At 42.4% G+C, this 14,681-nt stretch overlaps 1 protein-coding gene across 1 annotated transcript in view; it reads right to left on the reverse strand.

Annotated features, from left to right (window-relative positions):
• Window positions 1–14,681, reverse strand: part of NPHP3 (nephrocystin 3) — a 381,101-nt gene that overhangs the window by 298,721 nt on the left and 67,699 nt on the right. The gene's annotated exons all lie outside the window — the stretch shown is intronic.

Below are 14,681 nucleotides of genomic sequence, written 5' to 3' on the forward strand. Positions count from 1 at the left end.
CTGGGGTTAATATAAACTATAATTAAAAATTATACTTACTTTTGACCATAAATTATTTCCTGAAGTAGTAATATCATTGCATCATTGAACCTAACAATTCCTCTGGATCTAGGAGGAATTCCTATTTTTTTAGTCTTATTACAATGAAATCTTGTAATTTAGGAGCAGAAGTTAATAATGATTTGTACATATCAAAAGTATACCAAATAATGCCTTTTCCATAATACATCCTTCGGGGCGGCATATAAATACAATAAATAGATAAATAGGTTCATAGAAGCAAATTAAAACCTCCCTAAATTCAAAAGCAAAATTCAAATTACAAAATAAAATGTATCAATTATAACTAGAGAAACAAACAACAATTTCAGACCAAATAGTAAGAACAAATACTCACATTTTCATTACATAAACCCAAGCAGATCTTGTTAGAAGAAAAATCCAATATGTTCTGAGCAATCAAAAGACCTGAAACTTATGTGCACCCAATGTAATCAGTTAAGATAGGATCCAGAGAAGGATCATCAATTTTGATTATTCTAAGGCAGTGATGGCGAACGTATGGTCCAGGTGCCACAGGTGGCACACGAAGCCATATCTGCTGGCACATGAGCCATTGCCCTAGCTCAGCTCCAACGTGCATGTGTGCCAGCTAGCTGATTTTTGGCCCCACAGAGACTCTGGGAAGGCATTTTTTGCTTCCAGAGAGCCTTGGGGAAGATGGGGAGGGCGGTTTTACCCTCCCCGGCTTCAGGGAAACTTTTGGAGTCTGGGGAGGGTGAAAAACTACTGGGCTCACCAAGCTGTGGCGAGGGGGGCATTTGCCCAGGTTCGCCTGGTGCGCCAGTTGCGGCCCTATTTGGACCGGGACTCATTGCTCACAGTCACTCATGCCCTCATCACCTCGAGGCTCGACTACTGTAACGCTCTCTACATGGGGCTACCTTTGAAAAGTGTTCGGAAACTTCAGATCGTGCAGAATGCAGCTGCGAGAGCAATTATGGGCTTCTCCAAGTATGCCCATATCACTCCAACACTCCGCAGTCTGCATTGGCTGCCGATCAGTTTCCGGTCACAATTCAAAGTGTTGGTTATGACCTTAAAAGCCCTTCATGGCACCGGACCAGAATATCTTCGGGACCGCCTCCTGCCGCACGAATCTCAGCGACCGGTTAGGTCCCACAGAGTTGGCCTTCTCCGGGTCCCGTCGACTAAACAATGTCATCTGGCGGGACCCAGGGGAAGAGCCTTCTCTGTGGGGGCCCCGACCCTCTGGAACCAGCTCCCCCCTGAGATTAGGATTGCCCCCCCCCCTCCCTGCCTTTCGTAAACTCCTTAAGACCCACCTTTGCCGTCAGGCATGGGGGAACTAAAACACTTCCCCCTTGCCCATGTTGTTTTGTTGATTGATTGACTGTGTGCCTGTTTTTTATATATACTGTTTTTTATGAGATTATTAATTTAAATTGGAACTGGATGGGTGGGCATTGGATTTGGTATTGTGTACTGTACTGTTTTTTATTATTGTTGTGAGCCGCCCCGAGTTTGCGGAGAGGGGCGGCATGTAAATCCAAAAAACCTAAACCTAAACCTAAAAGTTGGGAAACAGGCCATTTCCAGCCTCTGGGGGCTTCGGGGGTGGGGGAAGCTGTTTTCACCCTCCGCAGGCATTGAATTATGGTTGTGGGCACCCCCACTAACACCGACTGCGACCGACCAGAGAGGTAGGAGGAGAACCACTGAAGAACAGTGCCTCCCACTCCCAACCCCTCCAGCCGGCGCAGAAGGATACCATGGTCGATGGTATCGAAAGCCGCTGAGAGGTCAAGAAGCACCAGGACAGAGGACAAGCCCCTGTCCTGGGCCCGCCAGAGATCATCCATCAACGCGACCAAAGCAGTTTCCGTGCTGTAGCCTGGCCTGAATCCAGACTGCTGAGGACCTAGATAATCGGCTTCTTCCAAGGACCGCTGGAGCTGAAGTGCCACCACCTTCTCAACAACCTTCCCCATAAAGGGAAGGTTGGAGACTGGACAGTAGTTATTGAGTATGGCTGGGTCCAGGGAAGGCTTCTTGAGGAGGGGGCGCACAAGTGCCTCCTTATAAGGAGCCAGAAAGGACCCACTCCCCAAGGAGGCATTGACAATCTCCTGGACCCAGCTCCGTGTCATTTCTCGACTGGCCGAAACCAATCAAGAGGTACACGGATCCAGTAGACAGGTGGCGGAACACACAGCTCCAATGGCCTTGTCCATTTCATTAGGTGTCACCAAGTCAAACTCCTCCAAGACAGATGGACAAAGACGTTTAGCCCCAGTCACCTCAACTGACTCGTTGTTAATCGACTCTGTTTTACAATTGGAGTTGAGGTCCGCTCGAATCCAAGCGATTTTATCAGCAAAAAACGTGTTAAAATCCTCGGCACTACTCTGCACGGGCTCCCCAACTCCCCCCTGGTTAAGAAGGGAGCAGGTTACCCTAAACAGAGCGGCCGGGCGGGATTCCGCTGATGCAATCAAGGTGGCATGATACGCACATCTTGCCGCCTTGAGCGCCACTTTGTAAGTCATAATATGAGCTCTTACAAGTGTTCGATCGGATTCGGACTTACTCTTCCTCCATCGCTTCTCTAGACATCTCTTCTGGCGTTTCAACTCCCGGAGCTCCTCGTTGAACCATGGAGCTCTACGGGGTCTAGTGCCGCGGAGAGGTCGCAGCGGCGCAATTCGGTCAAGGGCCTCCGCTGCAGCCTTGTTCCTGGCCTCAGCCAGAGACTCTGCCGAACTGTGGACAAGTGCATCTGGAAGAGCCCCAAGCGCCTTCTGAAAGCCTTCTGGATCCATCAGGCGCCTGGGGCGGAACAACTTAATTGGTTCCGCCTCCCTGCGAGGGAGGATTAGAGCCAGGAAGTCAAGCCGCAGTAGAAAATGGTCTGACCATGACAAAGGCAACACTTCTAAGCCCCTTAATCTCAGGCCATTACTCAGTTGCTCAGAGAGGAATACCATGTCAGGTGCGTGCCCCCCCTCATGAGTCGGACCCTGTAATACTTGGGTCAGGTCCATGGCCGCCATGGTGGCCATGAACTCCTGTGCCAGTCCAGAGGATCCGCCGAGTGATGGCAGGTTGAGGTCCCCCAAGACAATAAGTCTGGGGAACCACACCGCCAGCCCGGCCACCTCCTCGAGTAGCACAGGCAGGGCTTGTGCCACGCAGCTGGGAGGCAGGCATGTGAGAAGCAAGCCCACCTGAACCGCTAAGTCCAACTTCATCAGGAGGGACTCACAACCTGCAATCTCCGCAGCAACGAGTCAACGCAGGCAAAGGCTCTCCCTGGCTATAATAGCCACTCCTCCCCCCCTTCCCTGGGGTCGAGGTTGATGCCATATCTGAAACCCGGCTGGGCAAATTTCAGAGAGAGGGACTCTTCCCTCCGGGCCCAGCCAGGTTTCAGTTACACATGCCAGGTCGGCCTCCTCATCCAGGATTAAATCCCGGATGAGGAGAGCTTTATTTACCACTGACCTGGCATTGAGCAGCAGCAGAGTTACACTCGTCACCAGTGTCCAGGGTTGAGCTCACGGAGCCAGAACAAGGAATCGTTATTAAACAGCGATCCCTCATTCTCCTGGAACGGCTAACTCCGTGGCTCCCGCCATATCTGCCTCTCCCCAGCAACACCGGGATATTCCGATCCTCTGCCACCCCAGAGATCGGTGCCCCCTCTCCTCCTGCCTCTCCAGCGTCAGGTGGGCCAAATATATCATTCATACCATTTCCAATCATCTAATCCATGCCATAACTCCACTCATCGCATGCACCCCACTCACACCAATCATTTATCCCATATACATTATTGCACTCACCTCAGTTATCCATTAGTTAAAAAACCCCAATTAATTAAAAATGAATTAATTCACAGTAATTAAAATACTAATTAAGAAACTCCCCAATAATTTAGTTAAAAATAAGTTAATTATTAAAACACAAATTGGAGAGTATAAAATCTAATAATTTAAGATAATATATATAAATATAGAATGGAATATAGGAAATTGGTCAACGGCAAGACAATGTTGAGATCTTAGTTAAGTTCTGGATTAATTAAAATTAATTAGAGTGTTCAAAAATCCCGGGGGGAGTGTCTTACGCTTGGCAGAAAAAGTCTCCTCTTGATGCCAATTACCCTTCCTCCAGTTCCTTGTTGTTGGCCTTTGCCACCAGCCGACATTCCCAGGTCTCCTCTCACTGTTCTCTGTCCGGCAAATGACATTGCCCGGCGTCCAAACACTCCTAGCACCGCCTTGGTGTCGCCTCAACCTCATCCCCAGCCTCCTCACTCCTCTCACGGGTCTCTTTCTCAATGGCAAAGCCAGCCCAGTCTCTCCATGTATCCTTTTCACCTGACAGATCTTCTGACGCTGGGCGCCCCCATCTAGCAGTGCACCAGCGTTCCTGGTTTGTCCGGAGAGTCCCGCTGTTTTGGGCCGCTTCAGGCAGCAACACCTCCAACCAACAGCCTCTAAGCCTCCCGTTCTCTCGAAGTAATCAATCATCCAGGGCGGCTGCCATTTTCCCACAGCCCAGCCGATCAAGCTCCGCGAGAACAGCCTCGGCCTCGATTTCCTTCTCCTCCCTCAATGTGATCCTCTCCCACGGCAATGGCCCCAGTCTTGTGCATCAACCCCCGCTCCAATAGTCCCTCCAACATCAGGCGCCCCCACCATTTGGCGCCACAGCGTCTCAGGACCGTCTGGCTCGGAGGTGAAAAACTGGCTGTCCAGCTCAGCTCCCACAATCCCCCTCTCCCAATGTGCAGCAGGCAGCTCTGTTCTAATTAACGGTTGCCCTTTTTTCCGAGCCCCAGCTGATTAGGTCGTGATATTTCTGTGGAGAAAGATGATCAAAAACGCCACAGAACAGCAGGGCACCAGGAGACTCCCTGAGATGAATCCTCCTCTTTCCAGGATTCAAATCTCCCGTCTTCTTAATATGGGTGCAAAAGGCAGCAGGAGGCGGCAGGTGGCTCTATTAAACTAGCGGCCGCCATTTTCCGAGTCCCAGCTGACTCGTCTGCAATGTCTCCATGGCAAAAAGTGAACAAAAACACTACAGAGCAGCAGGGGCTCAGGACCTTCCTAAGCAGAGAGTGTTCACCTTCCGGATTACGAAAGAACCGCTGAGTTAAGTACAAAAAACTTCCTATATTTTGATGTTTTTCGCCGTATAGAGTGATTCCAATTTGTTTCTTATAGCTTGGTCTCGGATTCTACTCGCCATGTATCATCTTACCTTGTCCCATCATCCCATCAGTTGTCGCAAGTCAATTTCATTGACCAAATTCATCCTTTTATTCATAATCTCAAAATGAATATGGTCCACCTTGTAACAGTACCAATTTTGCATTGTCCATTTTGTCGCATCCTTCCAACCCAGGACTATTACCGCCTGAGCACTTTCTATCACTGCTTGTTTTATTTCTCTAAATTCTCCCATCTCATTACTTTAATACTGCCATTTCCTTTGTGATTATCAATCTTATATTTAACATCCTATTAATATCCTCTTGCACTTTTTGCCAAAAATTCTGCACTACTGGGCATTCCCAAAACATATGCATAAACATTCCTTTATCTTGGCACCCATGCCAACAAATACCTTTAACATTCTGCTAAAAGTATGTGAGTGGAACGTGTGTGTAATACCACTTATACAATATTTTCCTTCTCATTTCCCTAACTCTTGTATTCTTGATTTTCCTTATATTCTCTAGTATATTTTTCATCTCTTGAGTCTCTACTTGTATCTCATTTTGCCACCATTTAATCAGTCCTTGGATCACATCCCCGTCTGACTTCACTAACGTATTATATATATTACTTGCTTGTGCCTTGGAATCCTCACTTTTTTCTCTTATTATTTTCTCTAATTCTATCTCCTCCCTTAATAGTGCTTCTTTATTCTCTCTTTAATTCAAATATTTACATATTGCATTTGTTTGTAGCCATCTTCCCTTACCCAACCACCATTCTATACGGTTTCTACTCGGCCTCCCATCCTTCTCATATAACTGTTCTATCTTAATTATCTCTCTTCCCTTCAACTCTCCTATAACCCTATTTAAATTTATTTCGTTATCTCTATTTATTACATATAGCAATGACAGTTTTGATTTATATACCGTATATACTCGAGTATAAGCCGAGTTTTTTAGCCCCAAAAATGGGCTGAAAAACACAGCCTCGGCTTATATTCGGGTCATTGACAAAGTCACCACACGAGGGCGCCATTGCTTGAGCCAGAGCGAGGAGGCACCAGCTTTTGTCCCCTCTGGCACGCCGTAGTTCCTCTCCCTAACTCAAGCAAAGAAGGCAGCCATTTGCAATGGTGAGTCGGATTAAAAAGGCCCCCTGCTATCAGATTCTCCTCCCCCTCCTTTGAAAGGATTTAAACTGTTTAAAAAATGGTATTTTGTGGTAGTTGCTGTCCTTGCTTGGATAGGATCTAATAATGTGTTATGAGGCAGAGCTAGACAGGAATTCTTTTTCTATCTGTCTATCTTTCTATCTATCTATTTTTCTATCTATCTATTTTTCTATCTATCTATCTATCTATCTATCTATCTGTATCTATTTCTTTCTATCTATCTATCTATCTTTTTCTATCTGTCTGTCTATCTTTATATCTATCTGTCTATCTATCTATCTATCTATCTATCTATCTATCTATCATCTATATATCTATCTATCTGTATCTATTTCTATCTATTTTTCTATCTAACTATTTTTCTTTCTATCTATCTATCTATCTATCTATCTGTATCTATTTCTATCTATCTATCTATCTATTTTTCTATCTGTCTGTCTGTCTGTCTATCTATCTTTCTATCTATCTATATCTATCTATCTATCTATTTTTCTATCTGTCTATCTATCTATCTATCTATTTCTATCTATCTATCTATCTATCTATCTATTTTTCTGTCTCTGTCTATCTATCTTTCTATCTATATCTATCTATCTATCTATCTATCTATTTCTATCTATCTATCTATCTATTTTTCTGTCTGTCTGTCTGTCTATCTTTCTATCTATATCTATCTATCTATCTATCTATCTATCTATCTATCTATCTATTTGGTTTTCTATGCTGATAACCTCACAGCAGCTAATGCTGAAGCTCTTCCTTGGATACACTTATTTGTTTGTTTGTTTGTTTGTTTATTTATTTAATTGGATTTGTATGCAATCCCTCTCCAAGGACTCAGGGTGGCTCACAGCATATATAAAAACAGAACAATAATGTAAATCCAATTAATGATGAGAAGGAATCCAGTTTTGAAGGATTTTAACTCTTAGGTTTTAGCTTTGTTCCTGATCGAGCTACTTTTTTTACTTTTTAATTTATTGTTAATATTGTTAATTTGTTTACCCTCTTTTAAATTTACAGAGCTAGTTTACTGGTTTTCTTTAAAATAAATATTCTAAAACATGTCTCAATTAATGTAATTTTATTGTTTTCCATTTTTATAAGTTACCAGTAGCCACTGCATTTTCTAACCTCGGCTTATACTCGGGTCAATACGTTTTCCCAGTTTTTGTGGCAAAAATTGGTGCCTCGGCTTATACTCGAGTCGGCTTATACTCGAGTATATACGGTAATCCTATTTTCCCCTGCCATTTTTTCCAAATTTCCATAGTCCCTTTCATGGGAGCTATTAATTTATTTAAGTCGCTCCTATTCCAAGTTATAAAAATTAATTCTCTATTCTTCATCCCGTTCATCTGTTTTTCTAATTTCACCTATTTATTTTCGAATAATTGCAGCTCCATTAATCTTTCAATTTGAAACGCTTCCCTATACAACTCCAAACAAGGAATTCCCCATCCGCCCTCTTTTTTCATTCACTATTAACCACTTTTTCCTTATTCTTGGTCTCTTAACTTCTTCAACCCAATAATTAAGTTTTTTATCCTACTCTCTAAACCTGGATGCTAATAAGCCCCCTGGCAATACCTGAAACAGATACATCATTTTGGGAACTATCATCATTTTAATGCTCTTATTTTAGCCATTCTCCTTAGCCTTTTTTCTCTCCAGCTCATCTGTTTCAACATTTTCCTCCATATTAGTCTATAATTCTCCTCCTCAATTATTGCTGGATTTCTCAATAACCAAATTCCCAAATATTTAATTTTATTTAATCCTAACTTCAACCCTGATTCTTTCCTAATTTCTAGGACCTGTATTTAAACACATAATCTCTGATTTTTTCATATTGATTCCTGTTTAAACTCTTGCAAAATATTTCTTATGCCTTTAATCATATCCATTGGGATCTGGGTCAATATAATTGCATCATCTGCAAATAGGTTTAGTTTCAGTTCTATTTCCCCTATTTTAAATACTGTACTACCCAATTATGATCTTGTTGGCTTATTGGCTAATGTCTCTATTGCTATTACAAATAACATTGGAGATAAAGGACATCCCTGCTTGGTGCCATTTTGTATTTTGTATTTTAATTATCTGCGTTCTTTGTCCATTCACCCTTATATACGCTTCATTCCCTTTATAAATCTCTTTTATAATTTCACAAGATTTGTCCCCCATATTTAATTCCTTACATAGTTTGTATAAATAGAAACATAGAAACATAGAAGACTGACGGCAGAAAAAGACGTCATGGTCCATCTAGTCTGCCCTTATACTATTTCCTGTATTTTATCTTAGGATGGATATATGTTTATCCCAGGCATGTTTAAATTCAGTTACTGTGGATTTACCAAACACGTCTGCTGGAAGTTTGTTCCAAGGATCTACTACTCTTTCAGTGAAATAATATTTCCTCACGTTGCTTTTGATCTTTCCCCCAACTAACTTCAGATTGTGTCCCCTTGTTCTTGTGTTCACTTTCCTATTAAAAACACTTCCCTCCTGAACCTTATTTAACCCTTTAACATATTTAAATGTTTCGATCATGTTCCCCCTTTTCCTTCTGTCCTCCAGACTATACAGATTGAGTTCATTAAGTCTTTCCTGATACGTTTTATGCTTAAGACCTTCCACCATTCTTGTAGCCCGTCTTTGGACCCGTTCAATTTTGTCAATATCTTTTTGTAGGTGAGGTCTCCAGAACTGAACACAGTATTCCAAATGTGGTCTCACCAGCGCTCTAAATAAGGGGATCACAATCTCCCTCTTCCTGCTTGTTATACCTATAGCTATGCAGCCAAGCATTCTACTTGCTTTTCCTACTGCCCGACCACACTGCTCACCCATTTTGAGACTGTCAGAAATCACTACCCCTAAATCCTTCTCTTCTGAAGTTTTTGCTAACACTGAACTGCCAATGCAATACTCAGATTAAGGATTCCTTTTCCTCAAGTGCATTATTTTACATTTGGAAACATTAAACTGCAGTTTCCATTGCTTTGACCATTTATCTAGTAAAGCTAAATCATTTACCATATTACAGACCCCTCCAGGTCTGTAATATGGTACGTTAGCTACGTTTAACTTTACCAAAAGCTTTATAAACGTTTCAAAATTCCCAATTTCTTTTTAGTAGCGGTAGTATGGTGCATCACATTTATTACATTTCTAATTGGTTCACTTCTCTTCCTACCCTTCACAAAACCATATTGATCCTCTTCTATTATTTTTGGTAAAATATTTTTGAGTCTGTTTGCCAATATCTTCATAAATATTTTATAATCTTGATTTGCCAAACTAACAGGACAGTAGGACCCAGACTCTCTCAAATCTCAATCAATCTTCGGGATGGTAACAATCTCTGAAAGCTTCCATGTCTGCCGGATACCATGAGTTAACAATATATTATTAAACAATTTCCCCAAATGCGGCAACAGTTCATTCATATAAGTTTTATAAAATTCTCCTGTAAATCCATCTGGGCCCAGTGCTTTGGCTTGTTTTAACCCTTTAATTACTCTAGCAATTTCATCTTGTGTAATTTCTGCATTCAATATTTGTTTATCTTCTTCACTTACTATTTTCCCAACATTAAGGACTCCTATATTTACTCCTCTTTATACAAATCCTCATAATATTTTCTCATGATCTTCTCTAGCTGCTCTTTACCATATCTAACCTCTCCACTCGGGTCTCTTAGTGCTAATATACATTATTTTTCTTTCCTCTTCTTCAAATATCTTGCCATTTGTTGCATTGATTTTGTCCCCCAGCTCAATATTTTTGCCCCGTCGTCATTCTCATCTTATTCCATTGTATCTCATACACCATCAATTGTTTCTTTTTCAATTTCAATAGAATATTCCAATCCCTACTTATTTAATCTCAGCTGCTCTTGTATCAATTCTATTTCCCTTATCTTCCTTTCCCTTTCTAATATCTACTTTCATACATATACATTGTCCCCTCATATAAGCCTTACATGCATCCCACACAATTGTTTAATATCGCCCACATCATTAATTCTAAAAAATTCACATAATTCTGTCTGCAATTTATCTTTATCTTGTTCACTAGAAGTTACAACTGCATTATATCTCCAAATTCTTTGATTGCATTCCTGACCTATTTCCAATTCTGCCAGTAATGAGGCATGATCTGACAACCAAATACTTTTAATATCTACTTTTTTAACTTCTATATTGCCCACCCTGTTCATTAATATATAGTCAATGCAACTAAATGTATGATATCTTGGTGAATAGTAAGTGCCTCTTTTTGGTATATCTGCATGGAGATCCACCATATTAAGTCTATTTAAATGTAACATCCTGCTATTTCCGATACTATTTGTTAATTGCATGTTGAAATCTCCTGCCAAAAACGTTGTGCCCTCCATAAAGTTATCCAACTTCCTTTTTGTATTTATTATAAATTGTTTTGTTTTCGCATTTGGGGCATAAATTGCCACCAGTGTCAACTTCTTTTGATTAATTTTCCCTTTAACAAACAACCACCTCCCTTCTCTATCTTTCTGAACTCCAACCTCTTCAAATAAAACTCTCTGATGAATAAGAATCGCTGTACCTCTACTATTTTGCGTTCCTCGAGATTCATATACCCATTTCCAATTTCTATCATTAATCAATTTATCCCTTCCTCCCCTTCTGTTATGTGTTTCTGTCAAAATAATAATATCCACCTTGTTTTGCTTAGCCATCCTCAATATCCTGTAACATTTCAAATCTGATCCCAAACCATTCACATTTAATACCATTATAGTACACTCACTCATAATATACAAGAATAACCCTTTTCCCCTTTTGTTTTGCTCTTGGTTTGCTTATTTTCCCCTTCCTCATCCCAGCCCCCCCTAAGTACTTCCCCGTGCTCCCCCCACCAAAAAAGGGGGAGGCCAAGAAAAACCCTTGTCCAGTCATGAGGCACTTCTCCTGATTGCATTTCCACGCTGCTGAGCTCCACTTGCAACCACTTTTGAATATAATTAAAGAGAAAAATTCCCCTCCCACCCTCCCTTATCCATTTGAATAATACCTTCTTTTACTTTTTTTAAACTTCTTTTACCTTTTCCCCTTCTCCCCCCAACAAGAATAAAAATTAGCACTAAGTTCCAGAACATCCCCAAGGGGGGGGGGGGGGTTGATAGAATCAGTCAACTCTTCCCTTCTTTCCTTTCTCCTGGGCTCGTTTTTCTCTGCTCTCTTCTGATGGCCTCCACCTGCCCTGTTAACTCCTTCAGCTGCTCCTCCCTTTGCCTTTCCTACCAGAAAATTAAAGATGATCCCTCATGCACTACAACCTCGCAGTGAAATTGACAAGCTATATTTACCAAGGAAAACAGGTGGCAGAGGACTTTTGCAAGTGAGGCAGACAGTGGAAGAAGAGCATTAGCTGACTATCTGAAGGAGAGCAAAGAGCCAGTGTTGATAGAAGTCAACAATAGAAAGCTTCTCAAGGTGAAGCAAACCAAGGACCAGTACAGAAAAATTGTAAATCAATGTCATATGGACAGCTGGCGGAACAAAGCATTGCATGGCTAGTTTTTGGAGAAGATTGAAGGCAAAGTGGATAAAGAAAAGATCTGATCGTGGCTTACAAGTGGAACACTCAAAAAGGAGACAGAAGGATTAATATGGGCTGTACAAGAACAGGGCATTAGAACAAATGCTATCAAAGCCAGAATTGAAAAATCAACAGATTATCCAAAGTGTAGACTCTGTAAAGAAACAGATGAAACAATCAATCACATACTCAGCTGCTGCAAAAAGATTGAAAAGACTGACTACAAGCATAGACACGATGCTGTGGCACAGATGATCCACTGGAAATTGTGCCAGAACTATCATCTACCAGTGGCAAAGTAACTGGTGGGATCATAAGCCCAAAAATGTGGTCGAAAATGAGCAAGCAAAACTACTGTGGGACTTCTGACTTCAGACTGACCGAATTTTGAAACATAGTACACCAGACATCATGATTGTGGAGAAAAGGAAAGTATGGATCATTACAATCCCAGGGGACAGCAGAATTGAGGAGAAGCAGCTAGAGAAATTAGTGAAATACGAAGATCTAAAAATCGAGCTGCAATGACTCTGGCATAAGCCAGTGAAAGTGGTCCTGGTGCTCCTTGGCACACTGGGTGCAGTGCCAAAGGATCTCAGTGGACATTTGAAAATCATTGAAATTGATAAAATCTCCATCTGTCAATTGCAGAAGGCCGCTTTACTGGGATCGGCACACATAGGTGCTTGGGAAGCGCCCAACTGGTGATGAAATACGAAATCCAGCATAGTGATCTCATTTGCTGTGTTGTATTGTTAATAATAATAATAATAATAATAACAACAACAACAGTAACAACAATAACAATAATAACAACAAAAACAAAAAAAGCAACACCCAAGAAATCTAATAAAATTTCATATCTGTTCCTTCCGCCCCACCTCTGCTGATTTCTTGCGTAGCCCAAGCCTTCCACCCCATAGCACTGATATGCATCTGTGATCTGGAGCACCTGACCAGCTCAGGCACCCTCGAAGAGCAGCAGCAGCGCTGTTTGTTCTCAGTGGGGCAACAGTTCTCCTCCAGCATCCTGGCTGCAAGCAGGATGGTGAGACCTGCTGCACAACCCCACAGTCCCAGGAGAGTAGCAGGAACAATGCTGCTTATTCTCAGAGGCAAGCAAGGTGGGCAGCATTTCTCCTTCAGAACCCTGGCCACAAGCGACAGGTTGAAAAGCCCTGTCACCTCAGAAGAGCACATGCGGCAGCACTGCTTGTTCTCTATAGTGGGGTGGGTGGCCATGAAGAACAAGCAGAGCTTTCCCTGCTGCTCTCTTGGGGTGGTGGGGCTGCGAAGGCTGCACAGCACTTTTCACCCTGCCGCTTGAGGCTAGGATGCTGGAGAAGTACCCCTCCCCCTTCCAGCCACCAAGAACAAGTAGCACTGGCCCAGCTCCTCTCCTGGGGCAGCTGAGTTGCACAGTTCTCACCCTGCCGTGTGCAGGTGGGATGTTGGAGGAGAACCTCCAGCCACTGAGGACAAGCAGCACTGCCACAGAAGCAGAGAACACACCAAAGGAACATCTGTCTGGCACCAAGATAATAGACGCACCGCTCGGGAAGCCTTGGCAGAAAGGGCAGGACAGGAGCTGCGCTGGCTTGTTATCGGTGGAAGGCTGGAGGAGGCACTACATTGGCACTCTTCCAGGTTCCAATGTGTGCATGTGTACTGGCCAGCTGGCCTTTGTGTATTCATGTGCACCAGAAACCAGAAGATCAGGTGGCTGGAAAGCAACTCCTCCTCCAGTTTCTGGCACACGGACCCATTTGTGCTCCCATTTTGCCACACAGTGCTGAAAATATTTGTCAATACTGCTCTATAATGATGGACATTCAGTTACAAACTATAGATGTATCTTTCTAAAGACAGCATTTAACATTCTGTAGGAATAAAAAGGGTAATCTGTATGGAAAAACTGAAATGCACTCTCTGACCAATACTGTCTGTATACTGTATCTTTAGCACTGATATCAGCATGGAGTTTGGTTTGGACAAATGTGCCACAGTAGCAGTGAAGAAGGGTAAAATCACTGAAAGCATGGGCATAAATATGCCTAATGGTCAAGCCATAAAGTGTCATCAGTCAGAGGCCTATAAACACCTGGGCATACTACAACTGGACAACATCAAACATGGGCATGTGAAAAATGTAGTCAGCAAAGAATACACACAAAGAGTCAGAAAAATTCTCAAATGCAAGCTCAATGGAGGCAATACGATGAAGCCCATAAACACATAGGCTATACCTGTCATAAGGCATAATTAACTGGACACAGGCTGAACTGGATAATTTGAACAGAAAAACGAGAAAACTCATGACCATTCACTCTTCACTTCACCCTCATAGTGATGTCGAGAGACTATATCTGCCCAGAAAATCTGGTGGCAGAGGACTTTTACAAGTAAAACAAACAGTAGAAGAAGAAAAACATGCATTGGTAGAATACATCAAAGAAAGTGAACAACCTGCATTGATTGATCAACCAGAAAGCACAGCAGACCAAGAATCAGTATAGGAAAGCTGTAATGCAAACCAGAGCCAACAGCTGGCACAGTAAAGCTTTCCATGGGCAGTTCCTCAACAAGATTGAAGGAAGAGTTGATAAGGAGAAGACCTGGTTATGGCTCACTAATGGAATACTGAAGAAGGAGACAGAAGAGTT

The sequence above is a fragment of the Erythrolamprus reginae genome, chromosome Z (assembly GCF_031021105.1).
Source record: "Erythrolamprus reginae isolate rEryReg1 chromosome Z, rEryReg1.hap1, whole genome shotgun sequence".
In the NCBI taxonomy this organism is placed as follows: Eukaryota; Metazoa; Chordata; class Lepidosauria; order Squamata; family Dipsadidae; genus Erythrolamprus; species Erythrolamprus reginae.